Here is a 13935-nt window from a genome sequence, read left to right as displayed (position 1 = left end):
TGTGTGTGTGTGTGTGTGTGTATACAGCCAATATAGAGAGAAGAGATATGACTTCGAATCATTCAATCTAATTGAGCAAATAGTTTGGAATATAGAAATTTTCTGTAAATAAGCCACACACGGTCCATAGTTAGCTCTCAGGAATTCTTTTTGTTTCTTAGTAATCCGACCAGTATTTTTCTTATTGTTGCTATGCCATCTTTGACATGGATCATCTATCATTACATAAACTTGAACTTTAAACACCGTCAATAATTAACTTTCAGACAATAACTGTGCATAGTCAAAGTCAAAAGACTAAATTTACCCTAATTTCAATATACTGCAATTGCTATCTCATACAGAGCATCCCAGCTCCTGGCATTGTGCTAGCATGTTCATTGATTGAATGTCGGATAACCCTCGAGAGATTTCTCTGAATTAACTACTGTAATCAAAGTACAAAAGCAAGAAAACTGTTATTTGCAGGAGCTTAAAATCTAACCAAAAAAACCATAGAGGCAATTCAGGAACTTAATATCAGTATTAGAATTGACATTGGGCAATATGCTTCCCCCTCCCAACTTTATTGAGGAATAACTGACAGATATAATTGTATATATTTAAAATGTAGAAAGGGATGGTTTGATATGCGTGTACACTATGGGATGATTACCAAGATCCAGATAATTAACACACCCATCACCTCACATAGTTAACTTTTTCTTTGTGTGTGTGCTTTTAACATGATCACAGCACCATTATTTCTTTGTTGCTTCAAACTATACTAACAAGATGACTTCTCAAGAAGGCAACAAGATCCTTTACAACTAATAAAAGTAGCAAAAATCTATTCAATAGTTTACATTTCTTTTGTTTTTATTTACTTAGTAGTGAACCTGATTAAAAATAAATAGATCATAATATTTAAACTAAAAGATTTATAATTACCCTCCATAAATAGTATTATTCCTCATAAATAATACAGCCATTTAAGTAGCATTTTTGGTTCACACAATTTATTTCTGACCAAAGTGGTATTAAGAGTGTGAAATTAATTTAAAACTCAGCTAAAAATCTTAGAAAGCATTTTGCTTACCGTTCTGAAAGAAAAATGTTTAAAAGTAACAAAACATTTCTTTCCATTAGAGATTTTGATCAGTCTGCTGATTTGTTTTTATATTATATATTTAGTCCACAAGTTACATACATATATACAAGTGTATAACCACACTAGGTGAACATCATTTTCAGAATTTTAATAGGTCTTTTCTGGATCTTTACATGTTCTCTAGGCACAGTCAAAAAAAAAAATAGCAACTACAGTTTTAAAGGTGACTTACAACTATTTCCTCCCCTAATCTCTGCTCTATTGTCAATGGTTACCTTTTTACAAGCTGAGAGCAGTATGTCTCTACTTGTGCAAAAGTCTCACAAGCCTTGGAGGTGGGTGTGTTACTGCTCAGCAAAATGTGTTGATTCTTGCATGTAGCTGACAGCTTCCTAGCATTACGTTTGAAATGCAATGTCCCCCCAGGTCTGTGTCCTTAGCACTCTTACTTTCTTCTCTAGGTGAGCACATTAATTCCTGTGGGTACAGTTGGGTGATTCCTGAATGTCTAAGTTCTACTTGCCACCATTGTCTGGACTCTTGCACAGAATTTTCAGTTGCACTCGGGATGTCTTCCCGTGACATTCAACAGGATCCTCAGATTGATAATCCAAAACTGAACTCATCATTTCCCATATCTGCTCCTTCTACTGTGATCCCTCTATTATTAATAGCATTACCATCTTTCCAGGCAGGTGAGACATGAGCTATCTCTACACCTTGTTCTTTTCTCAGCTCCCAGGTCCAATCAGTTGCTAAATTATATCTAGTCTAAATCCACATCATCTCCTGTTTCATTAATTTAATCAGTCAACATTTTTTGAGCTTTCTACTTTCATTCCCTTGATTTAGAACATGACAGTGCCTGCTTCAAGAAGCTCATACTTTAGTAAGATACAAAGAACTAAATAGACCCTCACTGTACAGGGTGGTAATTACTAGTTATCATAAGTAAGCCCAGACTGCAGAGAATGGCAAGAGGGCTTGGAAGCCTTCTAGGAGGAAGTACCATGTAAGCTATGTCTGGGAGGATGAATGGGACTTATCCAGGTAAACAGAGAAAGAAAGCCTTTCAGGAGGCAGAGAAAGCAGTATGTGCAAATGTGCAGAGGTGTGGGAGGGATTCTGGTACAAGTTGAGGAGCACTGAGACATAAAGCGGAGGTCCATTAATGAAGGACCAGACATACCGTGCCAGGAAATGTGGATTTCATTCCCGAAGGCTCCTTTCGTTTCTTTTCTCTTATACACAATCATATCTCTTGGCAGCACGACTGCAAAAAATCTCCTGACTGTTCTCTTGCTCTCCACTTTCTTGGCTTTCTTTTTCTTTCCTTCGACTGTGGGCAGAGGTGGCGTCCCCTGTTACAGGGTTGGACATATATCTCCTCCTAATCCTTCAATGGCCTGTGTTGCTCACCAGATCACTCTCATCTCCTGCAACCTCTGCTTCTGCCAAACACATCCTGTGGATCAAGCTTGTGACAACCATCTTCCCATCTGAGTTGTAAGCTCCTCAAGGCCAGAGTCTATGGCTCATACATCTTGGTACATTTAGAACATCATGCCCTGTGCTCTGCACATAGTAGGCTTTTTAAAAAATATTTAAGTCCTTTATTAATTTGAAGAGTAAATATATTAAGAATAATAGTTATGATTAAGTTTTTTTTTGTAGGCTTTCATGTATCTATGGTGTTGATTTCCCCGCTTCTTCGTTTTCCAGGCTCTTTTATGCACATGCACATAACCGCATTGCTGTAGTAAGCACTGCCTTTCTTGTCACTGCCAGCAAGCATTCCTTACAGCCCAGTGACTTGTAATGTGTTCTGCTGCTACAAATCAGCAACAGTTCCCAAAGTGGCATGGATGTGTACAAACCTTAAATGTGCAATGTTTGTGTTTTTCCTGCAGAAAATGAAAGGCCTCACTATTCCCTGGGGAGAAAGCAGGTTTAGAAAGCATCAATGCAGGGCCCCATGCCAAACATTACAAGTTCCAGGGCTCTACACTTTGTATCGCTAACAGGTATGGTAAAAACGGCTTTGAACTAGGAGCCAGTGCTGAGTCCCAGTGCTAACTGACTGGGCAGCATTTCTGAGCCTCGATTTCCTCACCTGTGGGACTGGGGATTAGACCTAATTTCTAAATATCCTTATAAACATTATTCATGTGGAAGGATTTCCATGGCAGTGTATTCATCAGGTACCTTGGTTGCAAATAACACAAACTCACCCTGACTAATTTAAGTAGAAAAGATGTCATTGGAAGGATATCGATATTGGATATCACTGAATGGATGGGATGAAAACAAGGCTTGGGAATTAGACAGTTAGCAACATAGGACACCCTTATGTCACACATAGGAGCAGGATGATGGGTTTGGCAATTGGTGTCCCTGCACACTTCCTGGCACTCTCGTCTCTGCCAGTAATCTCTGACTATTCCTGTGTCTTTGCATCGCTCCCTCCACATTCATAGCCCTGGATGTGAGTATCCAATTGGTTGAGCCCTGGTCATGTGCCTACCCTCAGCTATTGGCAATGGAGAGAAGGAATATCTGGACCATCCAGCTTGGGGTGTTAGGCAGTGGATGAAGGCATTTCTTCTCACCAAGACTTGTACAGACACAAAAAGGTGGTTGAGATGGGCAGTACCCACGCACGCCACACCCATACCTATAATGATCTCAGTGATCCTTAAGATCCTGCTTCACCATGTGTACCTTTATCACTTCAGATACCTGGTGGATATTTCTTCTAGAGAAGCCAGTTTTGCTAGGGTTTAGACCATTCTTTCAATTACCTTTTATTATACTGCATAATTTCTTTTTTCCTTATCAACACAATTCTTTGGATTTTGGTAAGCTTAAATTTAAGAACAGTAGTTATAGCGCTGACCACTAAGATATTGTTCTGGGATGAGGAAAAGGGCTGAGTGCAGTAGATCATCAATTCCAACTCATCCTTCATTTGTAGATACACAGCCAGATTTTTGGATCAGGAATTATCTCCAGCCACAAACAACACAGAACAGATCTTGTATATCAAAAACACAGGTGAAAGAAATATTTAGAAAAGATCATTTAAAGGGCATTCTATCTATCTGTGCTGCCAGGTAATCTAAGTACTTATCATTGGAATAAGTTAGGTCTCTAGATTACATACAAGACGACATCGCCTTAATCATTTGGCAGAACAGCTAATTGCCAGTAAGCGGAACTGTCCTACTGTCTTTTAGGTGGAACATACTTCCATGGACATTGTCCATTTTGATGCTTCCAGTATCCTGTGACAGAGCCCATGTGAGAAATAGCTTGCAGAAATTTAATCAGATAAAAACTTAGCTTCCCTTACAAATTGGGACAGTTCCCCCTCTCCTATGAGAGCTGTGTAAGCTAGCTATCTGAGAGCCACCATGAGGAAGAAAACATGCTATGTACCAAGTGTGCTCTCCACAGCAACTATCTTGGCTCTTGTAGTTGTCACTGTTATTCATCTTCTTTTGTTCCTGGTTGGTTGTTTTGTAAGCCTCCTCAATTTCTTTTTTTTTTTTTTTTTTTGAAAAAAGAGGGATGGGAAGTAGGGAGAGATAGTAAGATAGAGACTGGATGCCAGGTAACCACCCAAATGAACAGAGGTAACCATGGTAGGGATGTGACTGCACCCACCATAGCAGCAGATCTGGCAACGGCTACTGGATACCTTGTTGTCCCAAATCCTCTCCTACCAATAGCAGTCTGGTTTGTCTCAGCAGCTGTCTGCCCAGTGGCCTAAATATGGTTTTAAAAAATGTCAACAACAATAAAGACTTTTACGCCTCTCCCCTCATGTATTTATATGAACTGTTTTATCTCCTACGTAAAAATAGCATGTGGGACACGAGCTACTAGAGAGAACAGAAGTAAGCAATGAGACATCATCAGTAATGTCATCCTCCACTGTGGTTTATTGTTGATACTGTGAGTTTCTAACTATCCAAATTATATTCAAGTATTTCATCACCTGCTTAATCAAGCTGCAAAATAAGGAGTTAGACCACTTCAACTTCAGTGATTTGATTATGTGGTGAAGAGACTGGTGCATAAACATTAATCCTGGGAAATTAATTCATGAAAATTAGCTGGAGATACCCCTAGAGGCCTGTTTTGTTTCTATTTCTGCATAAAATGTTGAACTAACTATTTACTGAAGGTGCCGGGGTTGGGGGGGACGGGAATGATTATGCATGATTCTGTAGTTATCTAGAGAGAATCCTGAAGAGGCCATGAAGTGACCTGAAGGTGCATTCTGATTAAAGCTCAGTCTTGAACAGGAAAATTGCTTTGAAATGATTAAAGTGAAAATTGTTGATAATGAAGGAAAACACTTGTCCTAGAATGAGGTCTTTAGAAGAGAGAATCTCATTTTGAATCTTTTGTAAAGCATATGACTTTCCTTTTCGATGGCAAAGTACTGGGTTGTATCAACCTATCACATTGTCTCAATTTTGCAACTCAGTGCTGGGGGGCAAGGAGGATTAGGAGAATGCTCTAGACAGAAATCTGGCAGGGGATGTCATTGGGTAAAGGTCTACCCTCAGGAGAGGGAAGTCTCCATCATCCCTGGGAGCCAGCTTAGATGCATCGGCTCAGTGGAACCTTCCCAAGGCCTGACTGCAGTCTCTGCTCCCAGGGCACTTGGCTCCTTTATATGTCTGTCGTATTGGATTGTATTTTGATGCTCTGTTAAAACATCTGTCTTTCCCGCCAGTTGGTGAGGTCCTAGACGGGGTCCCATCCCACCTAGGACTGAGCCCAAAACTCTGGTTACATTTATCCTCTTTGGTAAATATTCATCTTTGCAGATACTTAAAGATAGTAATACTATATCTAAAACTTGGAGGGCAAATGTGTTTCAGAAATCAGACTGTTTGGATGTTGGAAAGGTGGTATCAGTGTCTACACACAGCATCTAAACAGTATCTATGCCATGTAACATAACGTTCCCAGCAGAGTCTGGGGCAACTTCTATAATCAAGCACGTTAATACTTCTGCAGCAAAAATTATGAATAGGCACACTGCAGGGGATAAATAAAGGGTATGATTTCCTAACAGTTTAGGTCATGTCTGGTTTTGCTACCAGAGAGTTACAAAACAATTGAACTTTCGGAGCTCTTTGGATTTTGGAATTGTAGATAAGGTATTGTGAGCCTGTATTATACATCTTTAGGAAGGAAAGCGTTCTCATCCAAGGGAAATATTCCCAGGTACAAGGACCCTTCCTCTTGTCACTTCAGGGAGGAGAAAGAGAACAGCGCTGGGATTTTCTGGATGGTGATGTGTTCTCATAACTGGTGCTGCTACTTGGGTCCCTGTGGGAGGGGAGCAATGGAAGTGGTCCATTCCCCACAAATAAAGTTTTCTCAGTGTGCCACCGCTGCCTCTGTGCCTTTTACCTTACCTGCTGCTGCTTCCCCTCTGTTCTAACTTATTTCCCCATTTTTCTAGAGCCTTCCTTCTCCCCTCCTTTCTTCCTATATATTCTTTTGCTCACCAGCTTAGGTCTTAGGAGTGTTGATACTTTCCTTGTTTGTCTTCTGCATAATTCTTTAGTACATGACCCTCCTGCCTCTCATTCACCTCTACAACCAAAGCTTTGCCATTACTAGTTTGTGTTTGAGTAGATGCCAGTCAGTGCTTGCTTAGACTTCAAGCAGTCTCCCTACATGTTTTTGTTTAGGGGACTATGTTTATCTGCTCAACACTGTGTAGATAAGCATCTTGGGAATGTGTGCTGGTTGACAAGCCACTACTACTCTCTTTCTGACCCTTGTCTACTGTATCAAACAATGTTAATGAAAACCTCAGATTTGTATATGTTAATCCATGTGTAAAAATAAAGTAGGTGCTATCATTTCTATCCTTCAGACTTACAAAAAAATCCTTTTCATAATATTTTAAAACAGTGCCGTTGCTTATTTTTCCATATGGTATGTTTTTGCCTGTCTTTATTTCTAATTCTTTTTGATTCACTTAGACCACGCATCTGCTTTTGTTCATAATTGCAAGAGAGCTCACTTTTATGCTCTCTGATAAAGGAATTATTTTGTTCTCCTCAACCTCTTTCTCTTAGTCTTTTAGGTTGTTTTTAAGTACCTGCCTTGAGTGTTGTTGTTGTGTAACACTGACATTCCCAGAAAATGGTGACCACAGAGGCAGGGCCAGGAAGGCAAATCTCTGCACTATCAGGGCATCCTTCTCTGTGGAGCTGAGTACCAGCAACACCCACAGTAGAAGCCGATGTTGCTCTGTCTCTTCTCTGTGTGAGCGTGCACTGTTCCATCCAGCGATTGATGGCGTTGTGTTTTCCTTGGTGACGCACACCAAGATGCAGTGGGTGAGATGTTAGACGTCTATTCCTTGTGGCTGGCACTGTGATGATCTATGCTGTCCTCCATTTAGTTGGAGTCCTTCCACGGGATTAGTAACTGGTGTACAGTGCTCTGCTCCCTCGGGATTAATCACCAGTGCACAGAACCTTCCCTGCACTCTCCACTTGCAGCATCATATTGAATGCACAGTACCAAAGCACGGGCCCTGAGTGAAGTCCCATGTTTCTTTCCTGTGTCCTGCTCTCCAGGTACCACTCGCATCTCTGGTCTTATCAGTAGTTATCAAGACAACATCCTCTTTTGTGGTACTCCAGTTCAGAAAGAGTTTGTCAATACAGCAGTGAGCAGTGTTCCCTGGCTGCCACTGTGAGCAGACTGATGTGGATGTTGTATTCAGGAAAAGTTTAATGTGTGGAAGAGGACAAGTAGCCAGAATTTTGGTCTGTTACTCAAAAACCAATGGTACTCATCCCAGGAGACTGAGGACCAGTCATTATACATTTCTCTCCTCCCTAATATTGTTCATTTGTTTTGGAGGTAAATGGTGGTCACAGAGGCAATCCAAACCAATTTTCTTTGCCTGTGTAATATATTTAAAAATTCTTAAGAGGCAGTAAATATAACAATTTTAAATCTATGTATTTCATGTTTTAAATTCCATACTGTAACTTTAAAAAATTCTTTTGAGACTGGACCAAAGAACTGTATCAAGAACTGTATCACTAGTTTGTGGTCAATCCACGGTGGCACATCATCTGTAAAGCTCTTATGTCACTTAATATTGTTTTCCAGCAAACTATGGATGTTTCTCTTAAGATAAGTTAGGGAATTTCCTTGATGCCCAGATCAGAAAATATAGCATTTCCAGATTTTAGCTTTCCTCTTAAATGAACATTCACTCATTCAACAAATATTTGTTGCTGAAAAGTAATTCCTAATCTTGGATGAAACATTGTCCTTTTCAGAAAACATTTTAATCACATAAACTTGGAAGTTTTATGCTTCACCTGATTTTTCATATTGGTCCTCTTCTGACCCTGGCTCTAGTTCTGAACATCTTTTTAAAAAGGAGTTTGCTCACATTAACAGTCATCTTCTTTCTTCCTTAACTTCTTTTCTGTGTTTTCCCCTCTGTCCTATCTCTAGACTCATGTGCTTATGTTTGTCCTTGCTCAGCAATGACCAGTACAAAGTAACTGGTTTTATTTTTATTTTACCACAGTACTCACAGACTGTCCTTGCAAGCTCTTCCTTCAACAGAGGGTGCCCTGAAGCCAAGAATCAGAAGAGTGTTCTGTAGACTGTAGCCCTGTGGAAATGGGTGGAGGGAACCAGAGTAACACACACCTGTGCCCCTGGCACATGAAGCAAAGGCTGGGCCCATGAAGGCTGTGTCTGCCAGATGCCAAAATAACTTCTTAGTGGAGCCAATTCGATCAAAGACAGGTAGTTCACTGTAAATTTAGTCCATGTGGTCCCTTGGCAGCATGTGGACAAAACAAACCAGTTGACTGATAGCACTGATCACTTTCCAGACAGTAATTTGGGTGTTTGCCAGAGAAGGGATTTCTAAAGAGGGAGCAGGAATATATAGGGGGTGTTTATAGTGATCCCTTGGATGCAAAATAAATAAATAAATAATTAGAACTTTGGATCTGAAAAATAAGAATTTGAGCTTTACTAACATTTGGTTTTATAGAGTGTTAATACTAATATGTATATATAATTTTAATATATTTTTATATAATTATATAATTTTATATTTATATATTATATATACAATTTTAAATATATAAATACAAAGGTGAATTCTCAAGTATTTTTGCTAGTGGGGTACACAATCAAAATAGTTTGGTGACAAATATTCTAGATCCTTGATTCCCCATCTTTGGGCAAAAGAGTTATTGTAAGAGGCTCATTAATACATGTAAATGGACCTATTTTCTCATTCAGTAGATACTAAAATTACAATGATCTGCTAAGGGTTTATAATGTTTAATGTGTTTTTGGTGCTGTGTTTTAAAATTTACTGTAAAAGTGAATTCCTCAAGCCTAAAAATACTGTGAATCCATTGGAGGAGACACATCTACACAGGGAACACAAACGCGCAAAGAGAGGGGAGCGTTGAGTCCCAATAAAATATTAGGTTGGTTGGTCAGAGTATTTAAGCTATTGAAAATAATTGTATTCAATACATGCGTAAGCATCTCTCTTTCTCTCTCGCTCTTTAATAACAGATTTTTTTCCTTTTTTTTCTCATCCTCTTCCTTTGTTCCCCTATTTTGTGTGAATATTGGGACATCTCAGGAGCTGGCTTCCAGCACAGTGTTCCTTTTTATTTATGTCTGTATTGGTCTACTAGGGCTGTCATAACAAAATACTACAGACTGCATGGCTTAAACAAATTTTCTCACAGTTCTGGAGCCTAGAAGTCCAAGATCACTGTGTTGGTGAGTTCGGTTTCTTCCAAGGCCACTCTAATTGGCGTGCAAGTGACTGTCCTTTTGCTGTGTGCCTACATGGTCTTTCACCTGTCTACATGCAACCCTGTTACCTCTTTGTGTGCCTTAATCTCCTCTTCTTACAAGCATACCATCAGATTGGGTTAGGGCCTCCCCTAATGACCTCATTTTATCTTAGTCCCTTCTTTAAAGGCCCTATCTCCAAACACAGTCACATTCTGAGGTACTAGGCGTTAGGGCTTCAGTATATGAATTTGGCGGGAACACAATTCTGCCCATAATGTGCATTTCCTTTTGATAAATCTACTTGTTTCAGGAAAGTATGTGGGACCTAGGAATATCAAGAAGTAGTATGATTAGGGTGACCATATCTTAATTTGTCCAGGACAGTCTCGGACAAATTACTATCCTGACTTAATTTAAAAAGTGCCCCCAGTGACTGTCAGAAGTGTCTCATTTGTATAATAAATTATATGGTGATGATCCTGATATAGATATTCGAGAGCCAGAGGGCATGTATTAAAGCCTCAGCTCAAAAAATGTATTGTTATACCTGAGTTTCCTCAACTATGAAGTAGAGACAATAATAGTACCTGCATCAGGGTTGTTGTGAGAATTAAATGAGTCAGTATGTATAAGTAAGTCGTTTGGAACATCACCCCGAAAATAGTGAACACTGTGTGTGACACTGAGTAAGCACAGAGGAAATATGTTTGTCAGAGGTGATTATATTTGTAGGTATGATGGTTACTTTTGTCGGTCAACTTGGCTGGGCCAAGATGCCTAGATATTTGGTCAAACATCATTCAGCGAGAGTGGTTTTGGATGAGATTTACATTTAGATGGGTGGACTTTGAAAGCAGGTTGGGTAAGTCACACCCACATACTGCAGCTCTGTCAGTTGAAGGCCTGAAAAGAACAAAAGGCTGACATTCCCCCAACCAGGGAGGAATTTACCAGCAGATTGCCTTTGAACTTGCTTAAACTACAGCTCTTTCCTGAGTCTCTAGCCTACTGGCCCTCTGCATCAGAGTTTTGGACTCACCAAGTCTCCATAATTGTGTGAGCTAATTCCTTAAAATAAATCTCTTCCACTATATACACACATCTTATTGGTTCTGTTTCTCTGGAAGACCATGCCTAACACAGTATGTGTGGACACCAAAGCTGTACCTGAAGAGAACTTTTAATTTGTTTAAAGTTTAAAATATTTCTGGATTTTTATGCCCTTTTAAATTCACTGTGTTCTTTGCATGTCTATGTACATACCAACCAAAAAAAATAAAGATCCGTGACAAGATAGCTAAGAGAGTGACTAGGCACTCTCTATCTTAATCTCAGTCTTTAAAAAACAGTTATATTTTGCATTCCCATACCATATTTTAAAATGATACTGACATTATCCATCTGTGGGAATTTTCACCATTATTTATAATTATGAAGATGAATCATTTTTTTCAGGAAGTTAGAGTAGCATCTCTAATAAATGTTTGGAATAAAATTATAATAGGTTTTGGTCAACTGAATGTTGATTTAAAAAAATTGAATCACTCTGTAAAAATTGATCTCCGAAACTAGGAAATCAGGCAAAAATATTGGCAAGAGTTCAGCCAACTTAAAAGATTGGCAGATCAACCTTATGAAAAAAGTTAAACAACTTGGAAAAGCAAATAGAGGCTTGAGGAACAACTGAGTAGCAGCTATCAAATCTAAAAAGGGTTATTGTGGAGGGGATGGAGACCAGCTGTTCTCTAGCTCAGCTGAGCCCAGACAAGAACAAAAATAGATTAAAAAAAACGGCAGCACGACAGACCATTTAGATCTAGGCTTCTGCAGTTAATATGGTTAGAATGGTTACTCAGGAGTTCCAGATATATTCAAGAGAGTTTTTAAAGTTGGTTAGGTTTACCTTTTTTCTTGGTGTGAAGCCAAGTGGAAAGTCCAGATCTAGATTTCTAGTGGGGTTAGTCAGAATCGCTTGGATGTGGGATAGGGCTTTTGTAAAAGCCACAGGCTCCATCTTTATGAAGTGATAGGAAGTGGTTTCCAGGATATGCTGTTAAGAATAAAGGTACCATGCAAAAGTGAATGTATACCTTCAGTATGAGAAAAAAGGGAAATAAGAATGTAATAGATAAAAACTGATAAAAATATGTATTTGGGTTTCTTTTTTGGAAAAAAAATGGATAAACCAGAAACTAATATAGTTAGCCTATTAGGTAAGGTAGCAGATGGGAGTGGAACTTCCATATATTTTTTATTAGTTTATTATTTCCTATTGCTGCTGTAATAAATCAGCACAAGTTTAGTGGCTTAAGACAACGTAAGTTTATTATTTTACAGTTCTGGAGGCCAAAAGTCCAAAATGGGCACTAGGCTAAAATTAAGGTATCAGCGGGGCTGCCTTTATTCTGGAAGCTTTAGGAGATAATTTGTTTCCTTGCCAGCTTTCAGAGCCCACCTGCATTCCTTGGCTCATGGCCCTGTTCTGCATCAGCATCTTCAAATAGCTCTCTGAATCTGACCCTTCTGCCTAGCTGGTCTACATTTAAGACCCTTGTGATAACATTTGTATCCATGGGATCCTACAGGATAGTCTCCTTATCTTAAGACCAACTGATCAGCAACCTTAAATCCATCTGTAACCTTAATTCCCCTTTTGCCCTGGAACATTACATATTCACACCTTCTGGGGATCAGGATATGCACCTTGGGAGTTTGTGTGGGGACATTATTCTGCATGCCATACCTTTTAAGAATAATTTTACTCTTAAACCATTTTAATATTTATTCAAAAGTTAAATTGAATCAAAAAGGATAACAAAAGCGAACTCTAAAATTGAATACAAATAGAAACAAATGGGCCTAACTATATATCGAATGGAAATATAACTGTATATTGGGAAGAAAAAAAGACTGAATTCAACTAAGTTTTGAATACAGGACTCTGCCAATACACCCTTAAAATGAGATCTATTTTAAGGACCAAAGTAATTGCAAAGAAATCTCGATTTTTACTCAGGAAATTTGTTGTTGGTAATATTTATAGTATAGTGATCTCAAAACTATTTTTTGTGTATTTTAGGATAGTGTAAATGTGTTGTTATGGGGAGACAGAGTGCTCACTCTGGAAGAAGGGAGATAGAAATAGGGAATGTAGGAAGGTAAGAGAGAATCCTGTGGTTTTATGTTTATCCCCTGAAATGGCATAGAAGATTGACACCCCCAGGAGCAATGAGCACATCTAGTACCAGATCTTGATTTCTAAATAGCATTCCTTGATAAAAGAAACCAAGGCTTTTTAAAGAGATGTCTAATTTCAGAGGGAACAGGTATAAAGAACAAGGTAAGCCCACAATACCTAATGGTACCATAAAGTTAGGAAGTGCTCAAAGATTCATGGAGACATATCCAAAAATGAACAAAGGACTCCCACTGGCCCAATGTAGGACATCTGAGTATCAAAAAAAACAAATGATAGTAAGATTTTCAATTTAAAAAGGAATCTTTTATGTTAAAATAATAGGCATTTGGGGACTTCCCTGGTGGTTCAGAGGCTAAGACTCCGTGCTCCCAATGCAGGGGGCCTGGGTTTGATCCCTGTTCAGGGACCTAGATCCCACAAGCCACAACTAAAAGATCCTGTGTGCCACAATTAAAAAAAAAAAACTATATATATATATGTATGTATGTATATATATATACACATACATATATATGTATATATATATATAGGCATTTGAGGTTGGAGGGGACAGCACTTCTTAAGAGAAGAAGGGAAGCTAATAAACATAAAAGAAATAACAAATTTAGAAAGGATAATTGATTATCCTGTTTCAGGCAGGATAATCAATAGATTTTAAAATTATTAGCTGCTTTAGAAACCAGCTTCCTTCAGAGAGCAGTGAGATGATATGTTGTTGACATACAGGATATTTACATTTCAAAATATCATCCCCCTGATTACTTATTACAAAAGGAAAATGATTGGTTTGCAAGAGAAACCTGGTCAA

General features: G+C 38.8%; 1 protein-coding gene across 1 annotated transcript in view; it reads left to right on the top strand.

Annotated features, from left to right (window-relative positions):
• IMMP2L (inner mitochondrial membrane peptidase subunit 2) overlaps nt 1-13935 on the top strand; it is a 912540-nt gene that overhangs the window by 895653 nt on the left and 2952 nt on the right. The gene's annotated exons all lie outside the window — the stretch shown is intronic.

This window comes from Leucopleurus acutus (assembly GCF_964270905.1).
Source record: "Leucopleurus acutus genome assembly, chromosome: 9".
Classification (NCBI taxonomy): domain Eukaryota; kingdom Metazoa; phylum Chordata; class Mammalia; order Artiodactyla; family Delphinidae; genus Leucopleurus; species Leucopleurus acutus.
This window is presented reverse-complemented; position numbering and strand designations above follow the sequence as displayed.